General features: G+C 47.0%; 1 protein-coding gene across 2 annotated transcripts in view; it reads left to right on the forward strand.

The window, feature by feature from the left end:
• Positions 1-1,173: 1,173 nt before the first annotated feature.
• The window catches only part of LOC141047486 (triggering receptor expressed on myeloid cells 2-like), a 52,579-nt gene continuing 41,195 nt past the window's right edge, over positions 1,174-12,557 (forward strand). Inside the window, exon 1 of one of the 2 annotated variants that reach the window (XM_073542593.1) lies at positions 1,174-1,287. The gene's annotated coding sequence lies outside the window, so the exon portion shown is untranslated. Of the gene's footprint in view, positions 1,288-4,009; positions 4,085-12,557 lie in introns of those variants that run through there. The other variant, XM_073542594.1, reaches the window with a different exon arrangement.

The raw sequence follows: 12,557 nt of genomic DNA on the forward strand, positions 1-12,557 counted from the left end.
TTTGTATATTAGTGAGTGTTACATAAGTAAGGGCGTACCCGCCCTGTCACTTTGATATGGTAAAACACTCGGTCAGGGTCGTCATAAATGAGGGCCAGGGCCCCAAAAAATCCCTCCACAGACTGGAGACAAACAGAGTCCTGTGGAAAGGAAAAAGCCCAGGAATGAGGATGTCCCTGCAATAAAGAAATCACAATCCCTACTTTTTGCTCTTGAATGCCAGATGAGTAGGGACGAAGTTTGAAATACAATTTGCAGGCCTCTTTAAACACAAAAAACTTGTCCCTGCCTCCTGAAAATCTGTCAGGGAAAGCAATCTTAGGTTCAGGCCAACCCGGCCCAGCAGCAGAGGCCCCCAACACTGGCAACCTGCATCTGCTACTGCTGCAGAACCTCCCAACAGAGATCAGTCACTTCCAGAGACAGACAGCGTAGTCACTCAGCCAACTCAGTGACTGCATCCATCTCCAAAGGAGAGAGAAAAAAAATACCCCAACCAAAAAAAACACAAAACTAACAAAACACATGCACAAATGAGCCATGTGTCAGTTTTTTTTTTCTTTTTTTTCTCTAAACAGTGCGGCGGGTAATAATGTCACTCACGGTGAGGGAAAACCAAGTGTAGCATAAAGGGAAATGGGGAAGGGGGCCCAGACACTAAGGAAGGGATTTGGTGCCCCTAGGCTAGATCAAATCTCTCTCTAGAACTCCTACCGAGTCCCTGTATTGGTTCCTCACCAATCGTCGAGCCGGAACCTGAGGCCCTGAATCTCCCTGGGGCTTAGTCCTGAATAGGGAACGGGAGGGAGATGCGCGCTAGGCAGTCTCCGCTAAACTAAAGATGGTAAGGTGAGACAAACAGGGGAACACTTAGCTGAATCGCCAGATACGGATACCAGAAGAGGGATTCCAGACACCAAACTGGAGCACGTTGAGATGGTCCAACACTCTAGCAAGCAGAAGTGGAAATTAAGCTATTACCCGCACTGGGTCACAGCTGAGCCACTAACTAAATAGATCCAAACTTCTCAGGGCAGGAGGAGGTCGACGCTGGGTCCTAGAGGCAGATGGTTCAGGGAGCAGTCTGTATGGACAGGTGCTCAAACCTTCTTAGGCCCGATGCAGGATGATAGCCTGTCACCTCCGAAGCACTCGTGACAGCTCTCCCTTTAAGAGCTTGTTCAGTTTCCTGGGGCTAAAGAAGTTGTAGCCATATTCTCCCCGGATCTGAGTTACACACACGTGTCCTGCTCCCTGCAAATCACTGCTTCTGTCAAGCGGATTCCGGTGAGGGTTTAATGCAGTTATGTGTTTGTGCAATGTATCTGTGTTAGCTAGCCATAATGCAGCTCCCGTGATATGTGCAATGTATCTGTGTTAGCTAGCCATAATGCAGACCCTGTGATATGTGCAATGTATTTCCAGCTCGTAATGCTCTTGCACTGCATGTAGTTAGATGCATTTCTGTTCAAGGTAGTGCAATGTTGGCAGCCTAAGTTTGCTTAGATACTGTATCTCTCTTAACTGCATTATGTGTTGTTTTGTGCAACCTCTGTATTATTTCCTGTTACTGCTGTAATCGCACCCTGTATTACTGCTGTTGTTATCTGCCAGTACTGATATATTGTACTGTCTGTTTCTTTGTAGTTTTTACCTGTAATCATCGACTATATCATCCACTACTATATCATCCGATCTCATCCATATCATGTTATCATCTACCATTTGTTAGGAACGGCAGAAAGCACAAAAAAAAATAAATAATAAAGTGCGTTTGCCGCTCGGGGTGCACCGTGCAGGAGGTGTAAACACTGCTGCTAAGTAGTGACAGACGAGCAATATGGCGAAATTGCGCACGTGGGTTGAACGTCACTAAAGTGCGCTAAGCAATCTCTGTTTGCTCACAGAGATGTCAGCAGAGGTAAACACAAAAGGCTGAGCCTGTTAGTGTCACAGGTCTCAGGTAAATGCACACACGGTATCTGGTCACAGGAGCAGGACCCAAGACAGAGGAGCTGCATCCGTCTAGACCTACCATGTGTGCGGCGTGTCTACTGTGGACGCCAAAGAGGGCTGCAACTGCAGCGCGACATAGGGCACAGCCGCTAGTCGACAAAGCAAGGAAGCAGGCGCAATGTCGGATGCTAGCACTGTGGATGATGCTGTAGTGGCTTGAGGCTTGCCACGCGCTGGCGCTGACTCTAATCTAAGTCCCTGTACACATTCGTAATATCAGAGGGAGGAGATCTTAATGAGTCATTCGCAGGTTCATACATCCATCATCATTCACACAGTAGCAACTAGAGACTATACTAGCACATGGCCGAACGGTCATGTGCGCTTTTTATAGCCGGGACCTTCTGGAAGCTTCCAGATCTCCGAGATGGACCAATGAGATCTGGAGCAGGACCTGGGCACATGACTACCGATCTCCAATGGGAGATCGTCTCGTGAGCATGCCCAGAAGGAGAACAGAGGAACTTAGTCTCTGGAGCAATCTGCTGCAAAGTAATCTCCTCTGCGGTAGATGAACAGCAGGAGACCGCAGAATGTGAGGCTCTGGAATCCTGCAGAGCAGATGCAGAAACCTGACGCCTAACACCATTGTTGTACTCCGTTACTAAGTTAATCATCATCTCAACAAACATAGACTTATGCACCCATGCAGTCTTTTTACTGGGAGTGGATGAAGGATTTAGCCGTATGCTGGAATCCACACAGCATCATGCGTGGAAAAAGGCAGAACAAAGCCTATAGAGAAAAAAAAACACCAAAACTGAAGAGTTCAGCAGCGTCTTTAGTCGCTTCAAGGGCGGAGATTTCATGGAATCACATCCACTTTGCCTAGACATTTAGATCGAGTTCACATGTAGCATAAATGCTGCTTTTTTGGACAGAAATTCTGCTGTGTTTAACCGTCCAAGCAAAGTGGATGTGATTTTATGAAAACTGCCCCCCCTTTGGTCTAAAGACTCTGCTGAACTGTGCTGTTTGGTGTTTTTTTTCTCTAGAGGCTTTTATGTGGAGCCTTAAAAAAATGCATGTAAAAAACTGCAGTTACTTTTTTTTAAGTGCATACTCAAAGCTTTTGTGCACTATAAAAAGCAACCTGGCTTCACATCTGCACAAAAATGCATCAAATAAGGGGGAAAAGTCAGACAAAATGCAACAACAATGCAATAAGAAGACTCTTATTGTGTAGTTTGGTGTGGACACCAGCAGAAATAAAACACACTATTTCTGCAAGGTGTGAATACGGCTTTACAAACACCAAAAAGCCAGATGTCATATAGTGACACTACATAAAGATGAGAAAGTTCTGTAGCCTCCGACTGTGAATTAATGAACAAAAAATAATCCACAGGTCCCAGCTAGAGATGAGCTGGACTCACAGATGACATCACACCAGTACTGACTATTAAAGCCACTCCAGATTCGCAGCCTTCCATCCAGCCACTAGGTACCACTGACCTGGACGCTGGATCAGAGATCTGTGAATCGATCCACTCATCTCTAGTTCCAGCTGTCATGGATACAGCGGGTAGTCTCGGATTTGGGTCTATGTCCTGCAGGCATGGGCAACTGCTGAATGTACCTCACTGCCACCACCTCTCTGACATCTCCTCCTGCCAGGGGAGAAAGAAATGGTAAATGGGCGTGAATTGGGGTGTGGCCAGCAGGGGGGGGCAAAATTTGCCACATGATTTCTTCCTCTTTGTGGTCTTCAAAAGTTGGGAGATATGCATCAGTGTTTCATCAGTTTTTCTCATATACAAAGAAAAATCTGATGGAGGGTTCCCAAGCTTATTCTAAGGGTGTGAGAAGATGGACCGGACCAGGGGTACCTCTCTTTCACCGGTTCTGGAACTGTCGGGGCTGTCACCATTGTTGCCCGGGGGAAAGCTTTCCAACCTGGACCGACCTTTGCACTTGACAGGGGGCATGACTGAGATAAAAGGGCCAGTGTGCGGGAAAGGGGGAGGAGACTTGGTGGGAAGACAGAGCGCGCAGCAGGGAAAGTTTGGTGCTCTGTCCTCTGAGTACCGTTACAGCGCAGGCTTGTGCTACAGATCCCTGCATCCAGGTACAGTGACTATAGACAGAGATTTGCTGTGGGCACATTGGCTCCCACAACCAAAAGTATCATAGTAACATAGTTTTGAAGGCTGAAGGAATGTTAGGAGTCAGATTTCTTCCTCTCCTATGATGAAATCTAGACCCTTACATTCTGCACTCTCCTGCACTTCATCTGCTGCAGAGGGGATTGCAGAGGAGAGTGCCTTGCGGCAACTCTCTCCAGAGGCTAAGTCCTTTGTTCCCTCAACTGAGCATGCTCATGGGACGAACTCCCATTGGAGTTCAGGAGTCAGGTGCTCAGGTCCTGTGTCGAATCCTATTGGCTCTTCCTGGAGCCTTGGAGATTTCCGGAAGGTCCCGTTTGGTATAAAAAGCGCGCATGGCTGTTCCGCCATGCGCTAGTATTTCTCATACTTGCTGCTGTATGTATGGTAATGGATGCTTGGACTGGTGACTGACTTATTAAGAAACACCTTCCCTCTGATAATACGATTGTGTGAGTGTTTGGGTTCAGCCAGTAGCAGCGCTAGCGCCAGCAAGCCTCAGCGCCATCGTGCTCAGCAGCTTAGCATCTGCATTGCGCCAGCGTTATTGCAGCTCCTTGCCAGCGGCTCAGTTCTTGCCACGCTGCAGTTGCAGCTAGGCCTCTTTCACACTTCAGTTTTTTGCATCAGTTCAAATCCGCCAAAAAGGCAGACAAGCGGATCCGTTCTGAACTGATGTGAACGGATGGCACAGGATCCGTTTTCAGACGGATCCTGAAAATGAGGAAATTTAAAGGAAACGCTGGTCGGGAAGGAGAGAGAGAGAGAGAGAGAGAAGAGAGAGAGAGAGAATATTTTTTTTTTCTTCATTTTGTCCGGCAACCAGAAAGAATTTCGGGTTAAAGTAGTCTCTGGAGGATCCACCAGAAAAAAAAACGTTGCAAGCTCCGTTTTGAAACTTTTGGCGGATCCTCAAAAAAAACGGATGAAACGGACAGCCATCCGTCACAATCCGCCATTAATGCAAGTCAATGGGGAAAAAACGGATCCTCAAAAAAAAATTGAGGATCCGTTTTTTTTCAAAACCTGGCGGATTGTGACTGATTGCAAAAAACTGAAGTGTGAAAGGGGCCTTATCTGTACGTCCGCAGTTGCGGCGTCTCGCACCTCAGTTTACGGTAGGTCTAGACGGAGTAGTCCTGCTGTTTAAGGCTACTCCTGTGACGTTTAATACCGTGTCCGCGTCGCTGAATGTCTGTGACTCTGAACAGACTCAGCGATTAGTTTATGCTTTGTGCCTGCAGCTCTGTGAACATAACAGAGCTTGCTTCGGTGCACTGGATGCAGTTAAAACCCTTTGCACATTACCGCCATAGTGCTCTGCCTCTTTTAGCAGCGTTTTTTCCATCCACCGCACGGTGGACACCGAGTGGCGAAGGCACTTAATTTATTTTTATTTAGTGTCTTCCGCCACTCCTAACATAATACTAGCGCCAGGGTCTGGCTAGAGATGGCAGAACAGCAGCAACTTCTGCAGTGTGTACATCAGCTCAAGACTCGCTTGGTCACCCTCGAGAGGTCTCTCACTGCTGCGCAAGCCACAGACGCTGCTGTTCAGGCACTCACAGGTGCGGTAGGGCGTATGTCCATGTCTTCCCTTGCGCTGACAGTTGCCCGCCTCCCATTGCCCGATAAATTCTCTGGGGATGGCGTCTCCTGCAGGGGATTCATCAGCCAGTGCTCAATAAACCTGGAGCTGCTAGCTGCGCAATTCCCTACAAAGCGGGCTAAGGTGGCCTTTATTATCTCCCTACTGTCGGGCAAGGCCTTAGAATGGGCTACGCCTCTATGGGAACGTGGTGACCTCGAGATTCGGATGGCTGCCAACTTGCTAACAGCCATCGCAAGTATTTCTCGGTCCTCAAGTCACGCACGATACATCTCTGCAACTACTCGCCCTTACTCAGGGGTCACTCTCGGTTAGCCAGTATGCCGTCCGTTTTTGGACACTGGCGTCCGAGTTGGAATAGTCCGACAAAGCCCTCATTTCCGTTTTTTGGCGAGGTCTAGCAGAGCACGTGAAGGATGCTCTCTCCACTTAAGAGATCCCCACCAGCTTGGAGGAGTTAATTTCCATCTCCTCACGTATTGACCTCCATTTTTCGGAGCGTGGTATGGAGCGGGCTCACTCCAAGCGAAGAGCTGTTTTGGCTCCTAAATTTTTTGAACCTCTTGAGCTGTCTGAACCAGAGGTTCTACCCCCTGAGCCCATGGAGGTGTCTCGTACCAATCTTAATACAGACTCTGATCAGGAATCCATTTGCGGTTGTCACCATGTATGTGCGGTTTCTCCGGAAGCCAGCTCCCCGCAATGGTCAGAGTCTGATCCGGTTAACGAGGCCTTTGTCCCTCCTCATCTTAGGGCTCAGGTTCTCGCATGGGTGCATGCGTCCAATGCGCCTTACCATCGGGGCTACATGCAAATCTCGAAGCTCTTGGCCGGAGCGTATTGGTGGCCCCATAGAGCTCGGGACATCAAAAAAATTATCCAGGCTTGCACCTCATGTGCTCAGGACAGCCTTCCTAGGCGGAGAGTGGTGACGGTCGCTGATTCACGGCGGCGCTCTGTTACCTCGCCTGCTCCTGCCATCTCTCAGGTTTCTCTTCTGAAACCTGGTGACCTAGCTTCCACTGATGCCTTCCAGGTGTCCCGGTTTACTGTAACACCTATCAGGACACCAAGCTCGCCTTCAGTCGAGTTTGAGCCCTATGCCACCGTAAGGTCCAGGTTGTTGGTCCGGAAGGCTCAGGGAGGAGGGGGCCCTAGGAAGGGGGGTAATGTTAGGAGTCAGATTTCGTCTTCTCCTATGATGAAATCTAGACCCTTACATTCTGCACTCTCCTGCACTTCATCTGCTGCAGAGGGGATTGCAGAGGAGAGTGCCTTGCGGCAACTCTCTCCAGAGGCTAAGTCCTTTGTTCCCTCAACTGAGCATGCTCATGGGACGAACTCCCATTGGAGTTCGGGAGTCAGGTGCTCAGGTCCTGTGTCGAATCCTATTGGCTCCTCCTGGAGCCTTGGAGATTTCCAGAAGGTCCAGTTTGGTATAAAAAGCGCGCATGGCTGTTCCGCCATGCACTAGTATTCCTCATACTTGCTGCTGTATGTATGGTGATGGATGCTTGGACTGGTGACTGACTTATTAAGAAACCCCTTCCCTCTGATAATACGATTGTGTAAGTGTTTGGGTTCAGCCAGTAGCAGCGCTAGCGCCAGCACGCCTCAGCTCCATCGTGCTCAGCAGCTTAGCGTCTGCATTGCGTTATTGCAGTGCCTTGCCAGCGGCTCAGTTCTTGCCACGCTGCAGTTGCAGCTTATTTGTATGAGTTGCGGCGTCTCGCACCTCAGTTTACGGTAGGTCTAGATGGAGTAGTCCTGCTGTTTAAGGCTACTCCTGTGACCTTTAATACTGTGTCCGCGTCGCTGAATGTCTGTGACTCTGAACAGACTCAGCGATTAGTTTATGCTTTGTGCCTGCAGCTCTGTGAACATAACAGAGCTTGCTTCGGTGCACTGGGTGCAGTTAAAACCCTGTGCACATTACCACCATAGTGCTCTGCCTCTTTTAGCAGCGGTTTTTCCATCCACCGCACGGTGGACCCCGAGTGGCGAAGGCACTTAATTTATTTTTATTTAGTGTCTTCCACCACGCCTAACAAGGAAGACCTTATGTCCATCTAGTTCAGCCTATTTTTAGTGCAGCTGTTCTGCATTGTTGATCCTGGGGAAGGCAAAAAACCCACAGAGTAGAAGCCAATTTTCTCCATAGGGAAAAAAATTCCTTCCCGTAATCTGGGTCAACCATCTACCTATAATATTTTGCTATTCGTAACCTTCTATACTGTTACTCACAAGAAAAGCATCCATTCCTTTCTTAAATTCATTCAGTGAGTTGGCCATCACCACTTCCTCAGGAAGAGAATTCCAGAGCCTCACTGCTCTTACCGTGAAGAACCCTCTTCTATGCTGGTGCAGAAATTGTCTTTCCTCCAAACGAAGAGAATGCCCCTTTGTTCTTGTCACAGTCCTTGGTACAAACAGTTCATTGGAGAGATCTCTGTATTGCCCTCTGATATACTTGTACATATATATTAAGTCTCCCCTAAGTCTTCTCTTTTCTAGAGTAAATAGACCTAATTTTGATAACCTTTCTGGGTATTGTAGAGATCCAACTGCATTTGTCATTTTAGTAGCCTGCCTTTGAATCCTTTCAAGTTCAGTAATGTCTTTCTTGAGCACCGGCGTCCAAAATTGCACACAATACTCCAAGTGTGGTCTGACGAGTGATTTGTACAGAGGGAGAATTATGTTTTCATCTCGTGTCCCCAGACGTCTTCTAATGCATCCCATGACCCTATTTGCTTTGGTGGCAGCTGCCTGACACTGGTCACTCCAATTTAGCTTCTTATTGACAAAGATGCCTAAGTCTTTTTCCATGTCTGATTTCCCCAGCAGTTTCCCATTTAGTAAGTAATTGTAGCATCTGTTTCTCCTTCCCATGTGCATAACCTTACACTTATCTGTGTTAAACCTCATTTGCCATTTTTCAGCCCAATTCTCCAATTTACTCAAATCTGTCTGCAGTTGCAAAGTGTCCTCCTTTGTGTTAACTACCTTACATAGTTTTGTATCATCTGCAAATACTGATATTTTACTGTGTAAGCCATCCACTAAATCATTAAGAAATATATTAAATAGTAGGGGGCCCAATACAGAACCCTGTGGTACCCCACTAGTAACCCTGGCCCAATCTGAGTATGCACCATTAATAACCACTCTTTGTTTTCTATCACTAAGCCAGCTACCTACCCATCTACACACATTTTCCCCTAGCTCAAGCTTTCTCATCTTACTTACCAATCTTTTATGTGGGACAGTGTCAAATGCTTTAGAGAAGTCGAGATAAATGACATCCAATGATTCTCCTTGGTCCATTTGAGAGCTTACATCCTCATAGAAGCTGATCAGGTTAGTTTGACAGGAGCGATCCTTCATAAATCCATGTTGATATGGAATTAAACATTTATTAACATTGAGATATTCCATAATGGTATCCCTTAGAAACCCTTCAAAAATTTTACCCACAGCAGATGTTAAGCTTACCGACCTATAGTTTCCAGGTTCCCTTTTACACCCCTTTTTGAATATTGGTACCACATTTGCTTGCCGCCAATCAAAAGGAACAGACCCTGTTTCTATAGAGTCTTTAAATATAAGGAATAGAGGCCTGTCTATCACATTACTTAACTCCCTTATTACCCGAGGGTGAATGCCATCAGGGCCTGGTGATTTGTCAATTTTAATCTTACTAAGGTGGTTCTGCACTTCTTCCTGGGTTAGGCAGGTAATACTTAATGGGGAGTTTACATTATCACTCTGCATTTCCCCTGGCAATTCCTTTTCCTGTGTGAACACTGTGGAGAAAAAAGTATTTAAAACATTTGCTTTTCCCACATCACTCTCTATGATTTCACCCTCATTGTTCTTTAAAGGACCGACACCATCAATTTTAATCATTTTACTGTTTATATAATTAAAGAATAGTTTGGGGTTTGTTTTACTTTCCTTAGCAATGAGTCTCTCAGTTTCCACTTTTGCTAAATGTATTTGTTTTTTTCACATTTTATTTTTTTCTCTATAACTTTTAATGCTTCTTCATTGCCTTCTTGTTTTAGCTTCCTAAATGCCTTGTTCTTGTTATTTATTGCCCTTTTTACATCCTTATTTAGCCACATTGGTGTTCTCCTGTTCCTAGCCCTTTTATTTCTGTACGGTATGGCTAGCTCGCAGTGGGTGTGTAAAACTGATTTAAATATTTCCCATTTATTTTCTGTGCTCCTATTTTTGAGGACATTGTCCCAATCAATTCGGCGAAGGTCCTCTCTAAGCTGATCAAACTTTGCTTTCCTGAAATTCAGTGTTTTCGTAACCCCCTTCCAGGGCACCTTACTGAAGGACAAGTGGAATTGTATTATATTGTGGTCACTGTTCCATAGGTGCCCATCGACTTGTACTTCTGTTATTCTATCTGGCCTGTTGCTTAAAATTAAGTCCAGAAGGGCTGTCCCTCTAGTTGGGCCCTGCACAAGTTGTGACAGATAATTATCCTTGGTCACTGACAGAAATTGGTTTACTTTCTGAGATACGCAGGTTTCAGTTTCCCAGTCTATGTCGGGGTAGTTGAAGTCCCCCATAATAATCACCTCATTGTGATTTGCTGCTTGTCTATTTGTTTCAATAATACATTTTCAGTGGGTTCTGTCATATTTGGTGGCTTATAACAAACCCCTATGAGGATTTTATTACTTCTCTCTCCTTGTATCTCCACCCATAGAGACTCCACCTCTTTATTTCCCTCTTGTATATCTTCTCTTAGTGTGGGCTTTAAAGTGGACTTTATATATAGACAGACTCCACCTCCTTTCATTTTTTTACGATCCCTCCTAAACAAATCATATCCTTGCAAGTTAGCCGCCCAGTCATAGCTGTCGTCAACCATGTCTCAGTTATTCCTACTATGTCGTATTTTTCCTCATACATTACCAACTCCAGATCTTCAATCTTATTGGTCAGGCTTCTTGCGTTGGTCAGCATGCAGGAAAGAAGTTTTGCTTCATTTTTCTTAGCTTCCTTCTGAGTACCCTGTCTTGGGTCCTCTTTACCACATCTAGTATCCTTGATTAGCTTGTCCTTCTGCTGCATGTTCTTGTCTGCTGTTTTTCCTCCCATCCCCTCTTCTTCTAGTTTAAAGCCCTCCTGATGAGTGTGGCAAGTCTTCTGGCGAATGTGTGTTTCCCAGGTTTTGTGAGGTGTATCTCATCTCTTGTGAGAAGTCCATCATAGAGGTAATTCACGCCATGGTCCAAGAATCCAAATCAAGCGCTCTGGATCAGTTGTTATCCCCGCGAGCCAACTAAGTCAACTAATTCAGACTGGGTGACTCATCCTGAACTGTGCCCTCCTTCACCCGCATACTACTGTATAGCTGAGTCATGCTCTGGCAGTGATACAGACTGCGCTGTACTGCACACAACAATCCTAGAACACAGGGCCCCGCACAAGTTAACAAGGACTCATCGCCATAGCCGGGAACCGGACCCACCACTTCTCCAGGACCACATCAGAATCATCATGCACTAGTTGCGTAGGCGCCATTATTGGAACCTAAGACTCTGCAGTCAGGAAACCGTCAGACTGATAAGTTAACTTTTTCATGAACAGTTGCTTGCCCTATTACAATGATTACTTCACCCCACACCTATACTGTGCTAATAACACTTGCCACATCCCTGCTAAACCCAATACCTCCCTGCGTGGATTATTCCCCTGTTAATAAATCTGTTAACCCTTGCTCTGCCTCCTGTCCGTCACTGCATCCCGAGTACCTGCTCACACTTGGCGTAGTCGGCAGGATGCAGTCCAACAGCATGGAGGCGGAGAACAAAGCAGTTGGGGTGGGACCTAGGTCCAGCATATCCCTGGGGGCGATGTTGAGCAACCTCTCGAAGTTAACTGGGAACAATACCATGCTATGGAGCTAGACTGAGTGGATCAGGGGGATGATGAGGATGCACCCCATGACCCCTGCCTTAAAAGTGGCGGTTGCCATGATGGCTTTAGATGGGGAAGCGAGGGATTCTGTTATGTTACGACCTCCCCGGGAACGAGACACTTTTAACAAGGTGTTACAAATACTGGAGGAAACCCATGGAGACCCCACGGATGCAGGGGAGTTGCATACGCACTTATTTTTCCGGGGCCAAGGGGAGGGAGAGACCATGACCCAGTACACCCGCTACAGGAGAACTATACTGCCATTATTAGAAATACGGTGTAGGCATAGGGTCTACTGACATAGTGCTGCAGATCAGTTGGTGACAGGCCTGCGAGACGTGCTGCTGAAACACGCCTTGCAAGAGCGCTTGCGGGTAAACACACGCATTGTTAGGAATCGGAATTCTGTCGCTGCACAGCGAGAATCCCGAGTCTTACTTCCAGTGGTCTCCCATTCCTCCCCAGCCACAGAGGAGGTTGCTCAGCAAACTCGTCGGTCCAGGCGCTCTGCCCAGACCAGCTCCATAGGTTTGCTTGCTGCTGCCACCTCTGGCACAGCTATGCCAATACATGCTGCTCAGCAGCGAGGTTCTCCAGGGACTAAGCCCCCATGTCGGGCCACTGAGCATGCCCGTGGAGTGATCTCCCATTGGAGATCGAAGGTCACGTGCTAAGGTCCTGCTCCTGTTCGGATTGACCCATCCGAGAAGCCAGGCAGGTCCCGGACGCTCGCGGCCATGCGCTAGGATAAGACTGTATTTACAGACTATGTGGAATGAGTGATGTATGCATGTATGATTGTCTCTGGTGAATGACTCATTAAGAAAACCCTACCCTTGGTACGCATGTGTTGTGCATCCTAGCCTGCTAGCGCCCAGGCT

This window comes from Dendrobates tinctorius, unplaced genomic scaffold (genome assembly GCF_039654945.1).
Source record: "Dendrobates tinctorius isolate UK_male_01 unplaced genomic scaffold, ASM3965494v1 ptg000127l, whole genome shotgun sequence".
Classification (NCBI taxonomy): Eukaryota; Metazoa; Chordata; class Amphibia; order Anura; family Dendrobatidae; genus Dendrobates; species Dendrobates tinctorius.